Consider the following 14922-nt stretch of genomic DNA (forward strand, 5'->3'; position numbering starts at 1 on the left):
GCCATTACCTGCTGCCTTCCAGGATACACATTAGCAGGGAGCTGGATCTGAAGCAGAGTAGCTAGGACTGGAACCAGGCATTTCCACAGGGGATGTGGGTGTCCCAAGTGGCAGCTGACCCTGCTGTGACACAGCGCTAGCCCCTCGTTATAGCTTTGATTTGCATCTCCCTTGTGATGAGTGATGCCAATCCTTTCATGTACTTATTGGTGATTTTTCTACCTTCTGGAGAGATGCGTATTCTATCCTTTACCCATTTAAAAACTGGGTTCCTTGTACATCTGTTACAGAGTTTTAGAATTCGTTAGGACACGTGCCTCCATCACAGCCCGGCTCTCACGGAGAGTCTGCCCGTCCACACAAGACGCTGTCAGGAGGAACCAAAAAGCAGTTCTGAGCCTGTGTCCTGGGTTCCTGTTGGGTTTCCTTTCTCCCTGCTACCATGCCTTGTTCTCTCAGCTCCAGAAAAATAGTATTGCTCTGGGTAGAGGCCAAGGGTGCCTCAGTTTCTCCCATGAAGGATGGGACATCATTGGTTTTGAGACGGTTTCCTGCTGTGTTCAGGGCCGGTGTAGCGGCCAGGGGTCCGATTTCTGGAGGAAGTAGGTGGCATTTCACCTACATAGTCATAGGGTGGGGATAACTGGGGCAAATCTGGGGGAGGTTTGTCCGTAGTGAGATCTCCGGGTAGAGGGAGGAGACTCCACGGACTGCGAGGGCGGGGGCGGGGTGGGCAGTGGCCCTGAGCGCTGGGTCCCGTGGAAGGGAATTTGCCAGGTAAGTGGGGAAGGCAGGTGCTCTTGGTAACTATGGTGAGAAGCAGTGGTGATGTCTCCAAGCAACCTTTGAGCCCAGGGCTAGGCTGGTGATGCTAATGATTGGTTCTGATGGGTTCACCTTCCTCTGGTTTGCTGGTGTGAGAAAGAAAAACTTACTCCTCCCCATTTCCGCCTCCCCAGCATCTCCTCCCCAGCCGACCCCTTCCTGCCCCCAGCTTGCGGCCAAACTGCCCAACTGCCAATTAAAACCCACACTTCCCAGCATGCCTTGCACCACTCAGAAGCCCCAGACCCCGCCATTCATCCTGCACAGCAGCCGAAAGCGGCCCTAGCAAATCACCTGCGAGATTCGGGGCTTCCAGGGCAGGCCTCTCCCCCAGTGCCCTTCCTTGCGGCTGACCCTGCTACCACTTGACAGCAAACCGCACTCGACACAGGAAGAACAGGCCCATTGCCCTGGGCCTCCACGGAATCAACAAGGGCGTGCCTGCCCGCTCCCACGCAGGCTGCCTCCCAGCCTTCCGCCCTCGCTCCCTGCTCCCTCACTCGCTTGGGGTCTCAGGTGGCCCAGCAGGAGAGCCCACCCCACCGCGGGCGCCTTATCCTTGACATGCAGAGTCTTTGGGGCAATGTGGGTCTGAGATTAATCTGGGAGCTTTGAAGCTCGGCATTGCAGCCGTTTGCACCTGCACTACTGCCGAGTCCCCTCTGGTCTCAGTCACCAACTTCCTCCTTCTTCAGAACCCCCCACCCCCACCCCGCTTCTCAGGAAGCTGCAGCTGACCCCCGCCCCAACTTGCACCCCTCCCTGTTCCAGGAATCCGTCACCACGCTTGCTTCCTTCTCCCTGAGCAGCCAGGGCTGTGCCCCGCCGAGGGGCCTCTCTGCTGCCACTCCGAGTGACACAGCTGCGGGGGAGCACGGTCAGGCTGTGGACCGAGGCAAATTTCAGGTCCTCATAGGAGCCCACAGCTCTGAAACCCAAAAAGCTCCAAAAACCAAGGACGTGTTTTTTTGTTGCATGAGTTTGACCCCATCTCATTTGGTTGCAAAACCTAGGCTGAACTGGCACAAGGATGTCATGTGTACCCACTGCCCGGTGGATGCGAATGGGAATGTTTGTGGCCAAAACATTGATGTATTGGTTTGGGGCTGTGGTTCTAGACTCCGTTGGAGGAATTATTAATAAACGGCAAATGCACTGCTGTTACCTCTCTCAGCCATGAAAAATTGTGAGTTTGAAATACTTGTGAATCCCACGTTTTGGGCTAAGAGGTTGGGCCCTGTGCTATTGCACTACAACAAAGAAGGCCAAATAGTTCATCCCAGGCATTCACACTACAGAACACGAGGGAGCTCATCACACTCACGTCTGTGGACATTAAGGACATAGGAAAAGAATTCTCACATGTTATAAATCATGCATGCACGCTTTGCAACATCTGGCTTTCACTTTATGTCTAACAAGAGACACGTGCATGGGTGCAGCTGGGAGGGCAAAACACCACAAGGTTCACAGTGGGTTGTCTGCCTCCTGGGCCTGTGGGTGATCTTAGCCTTTCTTTATCGGTAGTCACGTAATGCTTCTATAATCAGAAGTTAAACAAACCAGTGTTACTAAAAACAAGTTGGTACTGACACTTTCTGGTGTGTGACTTTGGTGAGTCTGATTTTCTCTCCTGTAATCTGGGACTGTCCACGTAGAGCTGCTGGCAGCGGGGCTGAGAGACAGTGTGAGTCCCCGGCAGACGGAGCTCCTATCACGCACCTCACGTCGCGTGGGCTTGCTCTACGCCAGCAGGCCTGGGCTGCCCGGGCCGGCATAAAGTATGCTGGCTGCCGCTGCCCGCGCGGGTCCTTGCTGATGCTCCGCAGGATGTTCAGGTCCCTTTGTCTCCTTTTCACGTGACTTTCGTTTCACCCCCAGCTGCGGAGGGCTTTCCGCTTTGCCAACGCCACCGCCAGCATGTGGGCACGCGACCCCAGCTCCTGCCATCCTTCCTGACCTGCTCTGCCAAGGACGGCAGCTCCGTGCAGGTGGCCCTTCCCCTCTCACGGGGGACAGTCACCCCCACCCTTCCCACCAGAACCCCCTCTCCAAGAGCACCTGTCCCTCCCTGTGTTGGCTTCAGTGCCTTGGCACTAATTAATCATCTCCTGGCTCCTGACACACACACACACACACACACACCCGGGCACTGTGTTGTGAGAGCATCCATCCTTCCACTCACTCACTCATTCATTCATTCATGCAGGTAGAAATGTGTGAGTGCAGCATCTGTGTCTGGCTGCGGGCCAAGCCCTGGGATACAGCAGTGAACACACAGACAAAGTTCTTTCCCTCAGGAGTGCTCAGTCGAGGTGGGAAGGCAGATCATTGGCAGGTAAATAAATAATAAAATGCCAGGCAGGGCCATAAGTAGAAAAAATACTGTGAAGAAAAAGCAAAACAAAGGAAAAGAGAGGTGGGGGCGCCGGGTTAGATGCTGTGGTCAGAGATGCCTCTTTGAGGAGGTGCTGTGTGAGCAGAGGCCTAAAGGAAGTTCGGGGGTGGGAGGGCACAGAGCGCAGCCTCCCTGACCCAGCAAAGAGCCAACGGCTCATCGGAGTGCCGATGAGGGCTGTGTTCTCCAAGCGGTGTGAGTGAGGTCACGCTGGGTCCGAGACCGCTGAGCCCAAGCCAAGGACTCGCTTTATCTCTGTCAGCTACGGAGAAGGACTTCTTGATGGCCAGGTCCTTGGCCTCTCTGGGAAATGACACTTGACCGTCCTTCGTTTAGGAGAGGTTGCTAAGCACTTAGGAGACGCTGGACTCAGGACGGCTTCAGGATGCATGCACATGTGAGCAGACCACGATCCCTGCCTGCAGGCACTTGCTGTCCCTGCGGACAGGAAGATGGTGGTGACAAAGATGATGCCCTGGGCAGCTCCATGAAGGAAGTCCCCTGGAGACACAAAGAGATGCCAGCAAGCCTCTCCCAGTCTGTCCTCCTGGATGAGGCCACATCCTGATTCACCGTCTTCCTATCTGTTCTCCACTCTGTCCCCATGCTCAGTCTCATTTCCTGTGGGGCCATTCAGGTGCCATGTCTTCCGGAAAGTTCTGTGTGAAATCTCCTGCCAGATGTGCCCTCTTCCTCCCACTGCTCCCCGTCCCCTTATTCCTGGGATGCCTTTTGTTCCACCACGGCCGGTGGCGTGGCCCCTTTCCTCCTCAATCCCCCTGGCAGCCGGGCCCCAGTATACCCAGTGTACATCTAGAAGCATCGTCTCATTCCTGCACAGCCTGGAACCCTTTGTCTCATGTAGACACTGTCGTTGACATCTTCCTTTCCAGAAAAGGAAGGGGCCGTGTCCCCACAGAGCCCGTCCCGGCAGTGAGGCTGAGGGAGGCCGTGGGGAGCACGGAGCACGAGGAGGTGCTCTAGGATCCGAGAGCCGGCCCTCCCCGCCCCCACCCTGATGGTTAGTAACCGTGCCGGGAGCGACCCGCAGTCAAACCCCACTCCTCCGTGGCCCTCAGTCTCTGCGTTGACCCCTAAGCCCTTCCGATAGCGGCATCACGAGGGGCTGAGTGGCACCAATGTGGGCGGGGGCCCCTCTTCTTCCATTTTTGACTTCTTGCTCTTAAGAACTCCATTCCAAATGAGGGAAATGAAACTCCCCCAACAGCCAGCTGACGTGGGGCCAGAGAACAATTCCCAGTTAGGGCCCCAGAGGAAATCCCCTCCCTGTCACGTGCTGAGGCTGCGAGGGGGGGGGGGGCCGCAGCTCACTGCCTGGCCAGCTCACTGTCCAGCCACCCCGGCCAAGGGCTGCCCTGTCCGTGGCCAAGGGCTGACGGTCCAAGGCAGGGTGCAAAACACCAGGGACAAGGGCAAGAGGGCCAGGCTCGTGGGCCCCGTCCTGGTTCCCTGCACACCACTGCTAGGCACGGTGGACTCTCCCCCATCTCTCCAAGGGACCCCTTGCATATTGTCCCCTGCTCAGATGTGTCTCCCTCCACTGTCTTTTAGAGTCTGTAGCTCAGCTGGGGAAAGCAGATAGAGATGCAAAACAATTAAATCCCGGCATGAGTGATGGCACAAGGTCATTGGGCAGATGCAGCCGGCACATGTGCTATGTGTTCAGAGGGACAGGTAGCAGTGGCAGCAGGCCGCGGTCTCTCAGAGGACAGGATGGAAGCTGCACCTTTGGAATGGGGAGCGTGGCGGGGGCAGAAGAGCGGCACCTCAAGCAGGAGCGAGTGCAGGCAGGGGGAGCATGCGTTGTATGGCTGGGGAAACAGTGGAACCCACTCACCCACCATGTGGAAGCAGCCAGGCCCAGCTGCAGCTCCGCGAGGGCTCTGGACTTTCTCCTCCCTGACTCCCAGCCTTCACTGAGCTCTCCCCAGGATATTAGTGAGCTGCCCCACACTAACTTTGCTTTATTACTTTTTTTTTTTTTAATTTATTTAAAAGTCAAAGTTACACAGAGAGGCAGAGAGAGAGAGGAGAGGTCCTCTATCCTCTGGTTCACTCCCCAGATGGCTGCAATGGCTGGAGCTGGGCTGATCAGAAGCCAGGAGCCAGGAGCTTCTCTCATCCGGGTCCAGTGGCTCAAGGACTTGGGCCATCTTCCACCGTTTTCCCAGGCCATAGCAGAGAGCTGGATCAAAGTGGAGCGGCCTGGACTTGAACTGGCGCTCATATGGGATGCCAGCGCTTCAGGCAGCAGCTTTACCTGCTATGCCACAGCGCCGACCTCCTTGCTTTATTACTAATGAGCAGGGGTGGGCACAAACACCACGATACACGCAGCCAACTCAAAGCAAGCAGTCCCGGGGCCCCAGATTCTCACTGGCTGAGGGTGGGTGTGCATGGCCAGGGCAGCAGGGCTCGAGGCACCGCAGGCTGTGTTGAAGAAGAAGCACTCTGCTCACCTAGGCCTCTCAAGGCACAGCTGGGCAAGGGCCCGGAGCCCTGGAACAAGCTAGGGAATCCGGAGCTGACAGCCTCGCTGGCGCAGGACTGCTGTTTTCAGCTGCAAATCTGCTTTGGTTTCCATCGGAAGTCAGGTGCTCCTTGCCACACCAGCCTGCTGCTAAGTCAGGAGAGACTTGTTGGTGCTGTTTTCCAACTAAGCTGTGTCCAGGCAACCATCAAGACCATCGGCTTTCTAAATTTTCTTGATGGGTCACAGCTGTCTTGTCTCAAAAGCAATCCCTGGGGCCGGTGCTGTGGCACAGGGAGTTGAAGCCCTGGCCTGCAGCATTGGCATCCCATATGGGCACTGGTTTGAGTCTTGGCTGCGCAACTTCCAATCCAGCTCTCTGCTATGGCCTGGGAAAGCAGTAGAAGATGGCCCAAGTCTTTGGGCCCCTGTACCTGCATGGGAGACCTGGAAGAAGCTCCTGGCTCTGGACTTCCGATCAGCGCAGCCCAGCCATTGCAGTTACTTGGGGAGTGAACTAGTGGATGGAAGACCTCTCTCTCTCTCTCTCTCTCTCTCTCTCTCTGGCTCTACCCCTCTCTGTAACTCTTTCAATAAATAAAATACATCTTTTTTTTTTTTTTTTTTTTAAAGCGCAATCCCTGATGTGTAAAACGCATAACAGTGGGACTTGGTGGGCTGAGAAGAGGATGGAGAGCCTAAAGTCGCACCCAGCTGGTTCCTGGGCCTCTGGAAGGGATCTCTGAACCAAGTTTTAAACTGCGGGTCCAAGTTGCATCCAAGGATGTAGTGCCAAGGTATGGAAGGCTGTTAAGCAGAGAGAGTGAGTTGATCCAACACACCTTCGAGAAAGATGCCAGGGGCTGCAGGCTGGAGTCTGTAGGGAAGCAGGTAAAGACAAGGGGCAGGGAGCCAAGGAGGCCGCAGAAGTGGTCCAGGCGTGAGTCGGTGAGGTCTACACCCAGGACCCTGGCCCACAACCAGAGAGTAGAATAGGGTTCAAGACCTTTCCGAGTAAAAATCACAGGAATTGGTGACTAATTGGATGTGTGGGGAGGAGACTCTAACCCAGGGCCAGGCTGCCGGGGTCGCAGACTGCCACAAATGGTGACGGTCACACTGGGAAACATACTGGGACAAAGGCTAGGACTTCACTTTGGAACAGGTGGCATGGCAGTGGCTCTGGGACATCCAGGAGTTGGTTGACCAGAGAGAGTTAAAAATGTAGGTCTGAATCATTGGCCCTGGAGGAGAGATTTGGAAGTAGAGCTCAGATTGGAGAATGTGCATGCAGTGCGAAGGCAGAGGCCAGAATCTGGAACCTGGGCTTGTGAGAACTGAGCGCGCAGCATTTGCACTGATGTCATCACTACCACCATCTCAAGTGGATGGTTTAGAGAGCACACAATGTGCCAGATGTTTGATGTCTGAAGCAAACACGACTTGCTCCTGCTCTCGTGGGACAGACTCGCCAAGCATAGCAATGCCGTACAGAATCACAAATGACCAGGCTGCCAGGCGGTGACCCCGTCCAGCTCCGCCAGAAGTTCCAGCACTCCAGCTCCGCAGGGAACTGAGAGAGAACTGGAGCCCCCTCCCCTGACGCTCTGTCTGCAGTTGTCTGCATCACCTGGGCGGCATGCTGGGGACACCCTGAGTGCTTTGCCTCTTCCAGGCTCTAAGATACTGCATGTAAAACTCTCTCTCTCTCTCTCTCTCTCTCTCAAGATTTATTTATTTATTTGAAAGTCAGAGTTACACAGAGAGAGAAAAGGCAGGGTGGAGAGGAGTCTTCCATCCGCTGTTTCACTCCCCAGTTGGACGCAACGGATAGAGCTGTGCTGATCCAAAGCCAGGAGTCAGGAGCTTCTTCCGGGTCTCCCATGTGGGTGCAGATGCCCAAGGACTTGGACCATCTTCCACTGCTTTCCCAGGCCATACCAGAGAGCTGGATGGGAAGTGGAGCAGCCAGATCTCGAACTGGCATCCATGTGGGATGCGGGCACTTCAGGCCAGGGAGTAACCCACTGCGCCACAGTGCCAGCCCCTGTATGTAGAACTCTTCACAATGACTGTCAGCCTTCTGATGGCAGCTGTTTCATAAATTCACATTTTTTTTTGAATTCTTGGCAGGAGCTAACATAGAACTTTAAAATTCCCAATAGATGTACTGACTTATGTTGTGGCATAGAGGGTTAAGCTGCCACCACATCCCATATGGGCACTGGTTTAAATCCCGGGTGCTCCACTTCTGAACCAGCTCCCTGCTAACGTGCCTGGGAAAGCCCGGAAGATGGCCCAAGTTCTTGGGCTCCTGCACCCACATGGGAGACCCAGAACAAGCTCCTGCTTCCTGGTTCCTGGCTTGGGCCTGCCCAGCTCTAGCTGTTGCAGCCATTTGGGGAATGAACCATTAGATGGCAGATCTCTCTCTTTCTTTCTCTTTCTAGCCCTGCCTTTCAGATAAATAAATAAATACATTAAAAAAAAGAAATTGCAGTATGTGTAAAAGAAAAAAACAAAACAGAACAGAGTGGGCATTTAGCCTGGAAGTCACCCTTTCCCCCTCCCACTCTCGCTCCCACCCCATGTTAGAGTACTTGGGTTCCACACCCAATTCTGGTTCCTGATTCCAGCTTCCTGCTAACGTGCACCCTGGGAGGTAGTAGGTGTTGGTTCAAGCAACTGGATCCACGCCAGAAGGCATGGATTGTGTCAGCTCCCAGCTTCTGCCGGCACCGTTTTGGCCATAGAAGATAATTGGAGAGTGAACCAGTGGATGGGAGTGTGCGCGCTCTCTCTCTAAAAAGATAAACAGTACAAATAAAAATGTTTTAAAAGCCCACCCATTCATGCAGCCGATGATCAGGAAGCTCGGGGCACTCTCCAACGCCCAGAACAACGCAACTCCCCTTCCTTTCTTTCATTCATTTTTCTTTTCCTTTTTTTTCATAGCTTGGCACTGGGCCCATAAAAGGAGACCATTATTAAAGACTGGGCTGAGGGGCCGGGGCTGTGGCTCCGTGGGTTAACACCCTTGCCTGAAGCGCTGGTATCCCACATGGGCGCCGGATCGAGTCCTGGCTGCTCCTCTTCCGATCCAGCTCTCTGCTGTGGCCTGGGAAAGCAGAGCAAGATGGCCCAAGTCCTTGGTCCCCTGCACCCACGTGGGAGACTTGAAAGAAGCTCCTGGCTCCTGGCTTCAGATCGGCACAGCTCTGGCTGTCGCGGCCGTCTGGGGAGTGAACCAGTGGATGGAGGACCTCTCTTTCTCTGTCTCTACCTTTCTTTGTAACTCTTTCAAATAAATAAAATAAATCTTAAAAAAAAAAAAAAAAAAAAAAGACTGGGCTGAAGGGGAAGGACTCTCCCCTTCTATAACTGGAAGATCCCTGAGCTGCCCACTTCCCAAATCTGCCTCAACACGCTCTTTGGACATAATTTGGGAAATGCATTTCCAGGCAGACAGCCCTAGAAGGCAAGGGCCCCCAGGGGCATCCCCTAAGAACAACCAAGACAAGAACCCTCGGGGAGCCCGCTTAGTCTGCTGGGGGCTCCTTGGCGGGCTGGGCAGGTGCTGCAAGGGCGAGTCCCAGCCCCCACGCCGCAGGGGGCAGTTCCCTCCTGGGGACGCTGAGCGCTGCTGAGTCGTTGAGCTGCAGCTCGAGCTCCATGTGACTTCAGTTTCCGTCCGTTCCTTCCGCAAGTGCTAAAATAATCCGATGCCCCAGAGAGGAGGCAACCCAGCCCCGCGTTTGGCTGCTCTCGAGGAGGCGGGAGCCCCTGGAGAGGATGCGCCCCGCGGAGCCGCCTGGGCCTGCGGGAGCCGTGAGTATTTCCCGCGCGGGGGCCTCCGGGAGGTGGGCGCGCCGGGAGGCTGGGCAGTGGGAGGTTGGCGCCCTGGCCGACAGCACGGAGCCAAGCGGGAAGTTGCGGCTCGCTCTGTCCCAGCTTGGCCCCGCTGGCTTGGGTGGGAACAACTCCCTGTAGGAGCGCTTAGGGCTAGAAAGGTGGGGTGGTGCAGTGGCAACAGTCGGGGCCTCAGCATCAGTCGTGACTTTGATTCGTGGTCTGGGGGGGGGGGGGGGAGAAGGTGAGCAGGTCAGAAAACGTTTCTGAACCTCAGTTTTCTCATCTGCAAAGTGGGAACAAGCGACGGCTTGGCTCTCCCTTCCTAGCCCTACCCCGCACCTGTATGGAGGGTCACCAGTTCACAGATGAGACCCTCCTGACACCACCCTTACCCACCAATATCCTCCACGTGCCAGGCCCTGGGGATGCCGCTGTGACTGTTGGCAGAACCCCTCCCCCACAGAGCATTTGTGTGGGGGGGGGGGGGGCGTGCTGGGATTCAGCAGGCTCTGTTCCTTGGGACCCCAGCTAGTAAGTGTCAAAGGGGGACTAGAACTCAGCCCTTCCGACTCCTTGTCCAGTGCTCTTCTGTGGCCCTCCTGGCCTCTGGGTGCAGGCTGGGTTGTGTAGGGGCGACATACATCCCCCATGGACCCAGGAGATGTAAGGATGCACAGACGTGGCTCCTGCTGCCCTCTGCTGCCTCGGAGGGGGCTGGCAGCTCCACTTTGCCCCCAGAGGAGGTGGACACGTGCCTGGCTGATGGTGGCTGGCCCTGCAGGAGGCTGAGGCTGGTGGCAGGAATGGGGCCTAGGACACAGCGAGGGAGGAAGGCACCTGTGGTGGGGGTGGGACGCAGGAGGACTGTGCAGTAGAGTGTGCGCAGCTGACCCTCCCCGATTCCCTGTGCTCCTCCTTCCTTCCCTGCTGAGGCTGAGACGCACCCCTGTGGCCAGGGATGCTGGTGGTTTCCTTGGCGTTGTGGTTCTGAGGCGTGCTTATCTTCCTCACACAGCCCACAGATCCGTACATGAAACCCTGAGCTCCTGGGACTCCAGGATTGTGGGCCCAGGAAAAAAAATCCCAACTCCCGTCTGTAAGTTAAACCCAAAACTCCAGGCTCAAGTGTTTGGCACCGAGGTGAGGCTGCCTCTCAGGACGCCCATATCCTACCTCAGAGGACCTGGGTTCAGTTCTTTCCGATCCCAGCTTCCTGTTAATGTGTGTCCTGGGAGGAGCAGGTGCTGGCTCGAATACTTGGCCGTGGCAGACCCAGGTGGGGTTTCAGGCTCCTGACTGGAGGACCCAGCTCCACCTGTTGCAGGCATTTGGGGAATGAACCGGCATATGGATGATCTCCCTCTCTGTTTCTTTATGGCTTTCAAATAAACAAAAACACAGCTTTGCCAAGAAAAGTGCTTTCATCAAATGGGTCCCCTCCTGGGAACTTGGTGAAGACCCCTGTGCACTTGAGCCCGAGCCTCCCGAAGCCTGTCATCCAAGTGCAGGAGCTTCCTAAACAGAGAGCAGGCTGGCCGTGTCTGGCTTCTGGCGTATGGGTTAGCAGTGCGCTGGGCTGTCTCTGGTCCTGACTCTGCAAAGAACAGTGCTCGTACTGGCGGTGCCCTGCACGCTGGCTGCAGTGGGCACCTGCATCACAAAGCAGAGGCGACCCTCTTGCACGGGCAGCTCCACGTGCCTCACCCAATACTCGGGTCCGTTGAGTTAGGGAGGCTCAGCTTCCCAGCCTGCTCAGGCTGAGCTTGTGGGTGAGACGCTTACAGGTGCCTGCTCACTGGTGCTCAGTGCGCATCACTGACAACTGGTTACAGTCTCTTTGGTTTTGGCTTTTACTTTTGGTATCTTTTTTTTATATAAAAGATTTATTTATTTATTTGAAAGGCAGAGTTACAGAGAGTCAGAGGCAGAGAGAGAGAGAGAGAGGTCTTCCATCTGCTGGTTCACTCCCTAGATGGCTGCAATGGCCTGAGTTGCACTGATCCAAAGCCGGAAGCCAGAGCTTCCTCTGGGTCTCCCACAGGTGCAGGGGCCCAAGGACTTGGGCCATCTTCCACTGCTTTCTCAGGCCAGACTGGAGAGCTGGATCGGAAGTAGAGCAGCTGGGACTCGAACCAGCACCCATATGGCATGCTGGCACTGCAGGCGGCAGCTTTACCTGCTATGCCACAGCACTGGCCCCATTGGTATCATTTTTTATATTCATTTTCTTCCCCAAACCATTGTTCTCAATTTCATCCTTGAATAAATGTGTGTACTCAATTTGTGAGGCACTCAGTTAGTTAAGGTGATGATTTAAAAAAAATTGTTTACTCAAGAGGCAGACAGACAGACAGACAGACACACACACACACACACACACACACAGACACACAGATAGCTAAAGGGAGCTCCTGTAGGCCTTGTGGCACAGTAGGAGGCCCTCGTTTTATCTCAACCCCAGAGACGACCTTGAGACACTCAGGGGCGCCGTTCGTTTGTAATGTCAAATGCAGCATGGCACAGGCACTGGCGGTCAGCAGGGGACCCCTGCTGGGTCAGGGTTACCTGCATGGTGGCTGGGTCATGGTGGGGGCGCTGGGAGGTCTGAGAGAGGACCAGGCAGCTGAGACACGGGCTTCTAGGGTGGCTGTTCACCTCGCCCCTCAGTTGAACATCCATTCGCTGGACACGCACTCCTCCCACACAGGTGCACAACCGGCACCTCCTACGTGGCCCTGAGCACAGTTCTGGCCCTGGCCTCACTGTGTAGCCCCTGAATGTTGGATTAAAAGTGGGAATAGTAAACAGGGACCTGCACAGATATTGGGGCACCGGGACTCAGAGCAGCAGCATCACAACAGCCAGAGGGGGAAGCAGTCCACAGGGCAGATGAGTGACAGAATGTGGCATGCATGCAGCAGAATATCACCCAGCTTGCAAAGGAGTGAGATTCTGACACGTGCTGTGTGGATGGATCTTAAAAACACTATACCAAGTGAAGTAAACAGACACAAAAGGACAAAGATTGCATGATTCCACATGCAGAGTGCTTAGAATAAAGGCAGATTCTTGGGGAAAGAAAAATTAATGGTTACCAGGGACTAGAGAGGGGCAGAATGTGGAGTTATTACTTGACAGTTTCCATTTGGGATGATGGAAAAGTTCTGGAGACGGTCGTACAGCGGTGTGAATGTCTGATCCGTGATGCTTCTAAGTGGTGTTTTCCACCACAACAATGGGAATAGCGCCTCTGGCACAGAGCTGGTGCAGATAGCAAATGGGGTCAAAGGTCTCCAAGAAGTCTTCACAGCCTCCATGGCCATTACTGTTATGGACCGATGATAGTATTACATTACCATCCACTTCTCTTTGCTGTCTCCAACAATTCCCTCAACACCATTATTTGTTTTAGAGAGGATACTTTTTAAAGAAACCACACGATTCCCTTTCCTCTCTGAATTCAAATAAGTTCCAGAGGGAAGGGGCCAGCGCTGTGCTGCAGCAGGTTGAGCCCATGCCTGTGACGCGGGCATCCCATATCAGAGTGCTGGTTCGAGTCCCAGCTGCCCCGCTCTCCAGCTCCCTGCTAATGCATATGGCAGGCAGTGGAAGATGGCCCATGTACTAGGGCGCCTGCCACCCATGTGGGAGACCACAACAGAGTTCCTGGCTCCTGGCTTCAGCGGGGCCCAGCTCCAGCTGTTGTGGCCATTTGGGGAATGAACCAGTGGTTCGAAGATTTCTCTCTCTCTCTCTTTCTCTGCACCTTTCAAATACATAAATAATTTAAAAAATAAAAGTTCTGGAAAGGAAAAAAGAAAACTTAGAACAAGTTACCAGTGTAATTTCAGGGATTTTTTTTTTTTTTTTGACAGGCAGAGTGGACAGTGAGAGAGAGAGACAGAGAGAAAGGTCTTCCTTTGCCGTTGGTTCACCCTCCAATGGCCGCCGCGGCCAGCGCGCTGCGGCCGGCGCACCGTGCTGATCCGATGGCAGGAGCCAGGAGCCAGGTGCTTTTCCTGGTCTCCCATGGGGTGCAGGGCCCAAGCACCTGGGCCATCCTCCAATGCACTCCCTGGCCACAGCAGAGGGCTGGCCTGGAAGAGGGGCAACTGGGACAGAATCCGGCGCCTCGACCGGGACTAGAACCTGGTGTGCCGGCGCCGCTAGGCGGAGGATTAGCCTAGTGAGCCATGGCGCCGGCCCTGTCTGCCTTTTTTTTTAAACAACATAGGAATTTTTTTTTTTTTTCAAATAAAATAGTTATGTGATCTTGGGATGCCCTTCAATGAAACTGATTCAGAAGACTGAAAACTAGCAACATTTCCAAAAAATGAAATCACGGAATTATTTATGGGAAAGTGTTCTGGAGACTAATTTATCTTGAATTGCAGAAACAGGCCCGCACCGCGGCTCAATAGGCTAATCCTCTGCATGCAGCACCGGCATCCCGGGTTCTAGTCCCATTCGGGGCACCGGATTCTGTCCCGGTTGCTCCTCTTCCAGTCCAGCTCTCTGCTGTGGCCCGGGAGTGCAGTGGAGGATGGCCCAGGTCCTTGGGCCCTGCACCCGCATGGGAGACCAGGTGAAGCACCTGGCTCCTGGCTTCGGATCAGCGTGGTGTGCCGGCTGCAGCGGCCATTGTCGGGGTGAACCAATGGAAAAAAGGAAGACCTTTCTCTCTGTCTCTCTCTCTCTGTCCACTCTGCCTGTCAAAAAAAAAAAAAAAAAAAAAAAAGAAAGAAAGAAAGAAATGCAGAAACAAATTAAATGAATTGAAAGGGTGGATACGACAGAGGCATGGGCAGACGTTTGCTAAAGTAAGTACAGCAAAGTGTTCATAGTAGAATCTAGGTCGGGGGTATATCAGTGATTGCTGTCAACATTTTTCCAGTTTTGCTCTATGTTGACAATTTTTCATCAGGGTCAGTGCTGTGGCACAGCAGGTGGCATCCCATATGGATGCCAGTTCGAGTCCTGGCTGCTCCTCTTCCAATTTAGCTCCCTGCTAATGTGCCTGAAAAAGCAGCAGAAGATGGCTCAAGTCCTTCGTGCCCTGCCGCCCATGTGAGAGACCTGGATGGAGCTCCAGGTACTTGGCTTAACCTTCGCCCAGCCCCGATGGCTGTAGTCACTTGGGGAGTGAACCAGCAGATAGAAGATTTCTCCGACTCTCCCTCTCTTTCTCTAACTCTGACTTTCAAATAAACAAAAGCAAATCTTTAAAAAAATTTTTTTTCATAATAAAGTGTTAGGAGAAAGTTAAAGAACTAACAAGACCTAGTGACTGCTCACATTTCTTTCCATAAACATAAATTAAATAATTTTAAAAAATAACACTTTTACAGGAGCTATA

At 54.2% G+C, this 14922-nt stretch overlaps 1 protein-coding gene across 1 annotated transcript in view; it reads left to right on the forward strand.

Annotated features, from left to right (window-relative positions):
• The first annotated feature begins 9388 nt into the window (after positions 1 to 9388).
• Positions 9389 to 14922, forward strand: part of NRROS (negative regulator of reactive oxygen species) — a 28209-nt gene continuing 22675 nt past the window's right edge. Inside the window, exon 1 of the mRNA XM_008266715.5 lies at positions 9389 to 9542. The gene's annotated coding sequence lies outside the window, so the exon portion shown is untranslated. The remainder of the gene's footprint in view (positions 9543 to 14922) is intronic.

The sequence above is a fragment of the Oryctolagus cuniculus genome, chromosome 4, assembly GCF_051225735.1.
Source record: "Oryctolagus cuniculus isolate XC-2025 breed Fujian yellow rabbit chromosome 4, ASM5122573v1, whole genome shotgun sequence".
Taxonomy (NCBI): Eukaryota; Metazoa; Chordata; class Mammalia; order Lagomorpha; family Leporidae; genus Oryctolagus; species Oryctolagus cuniculus.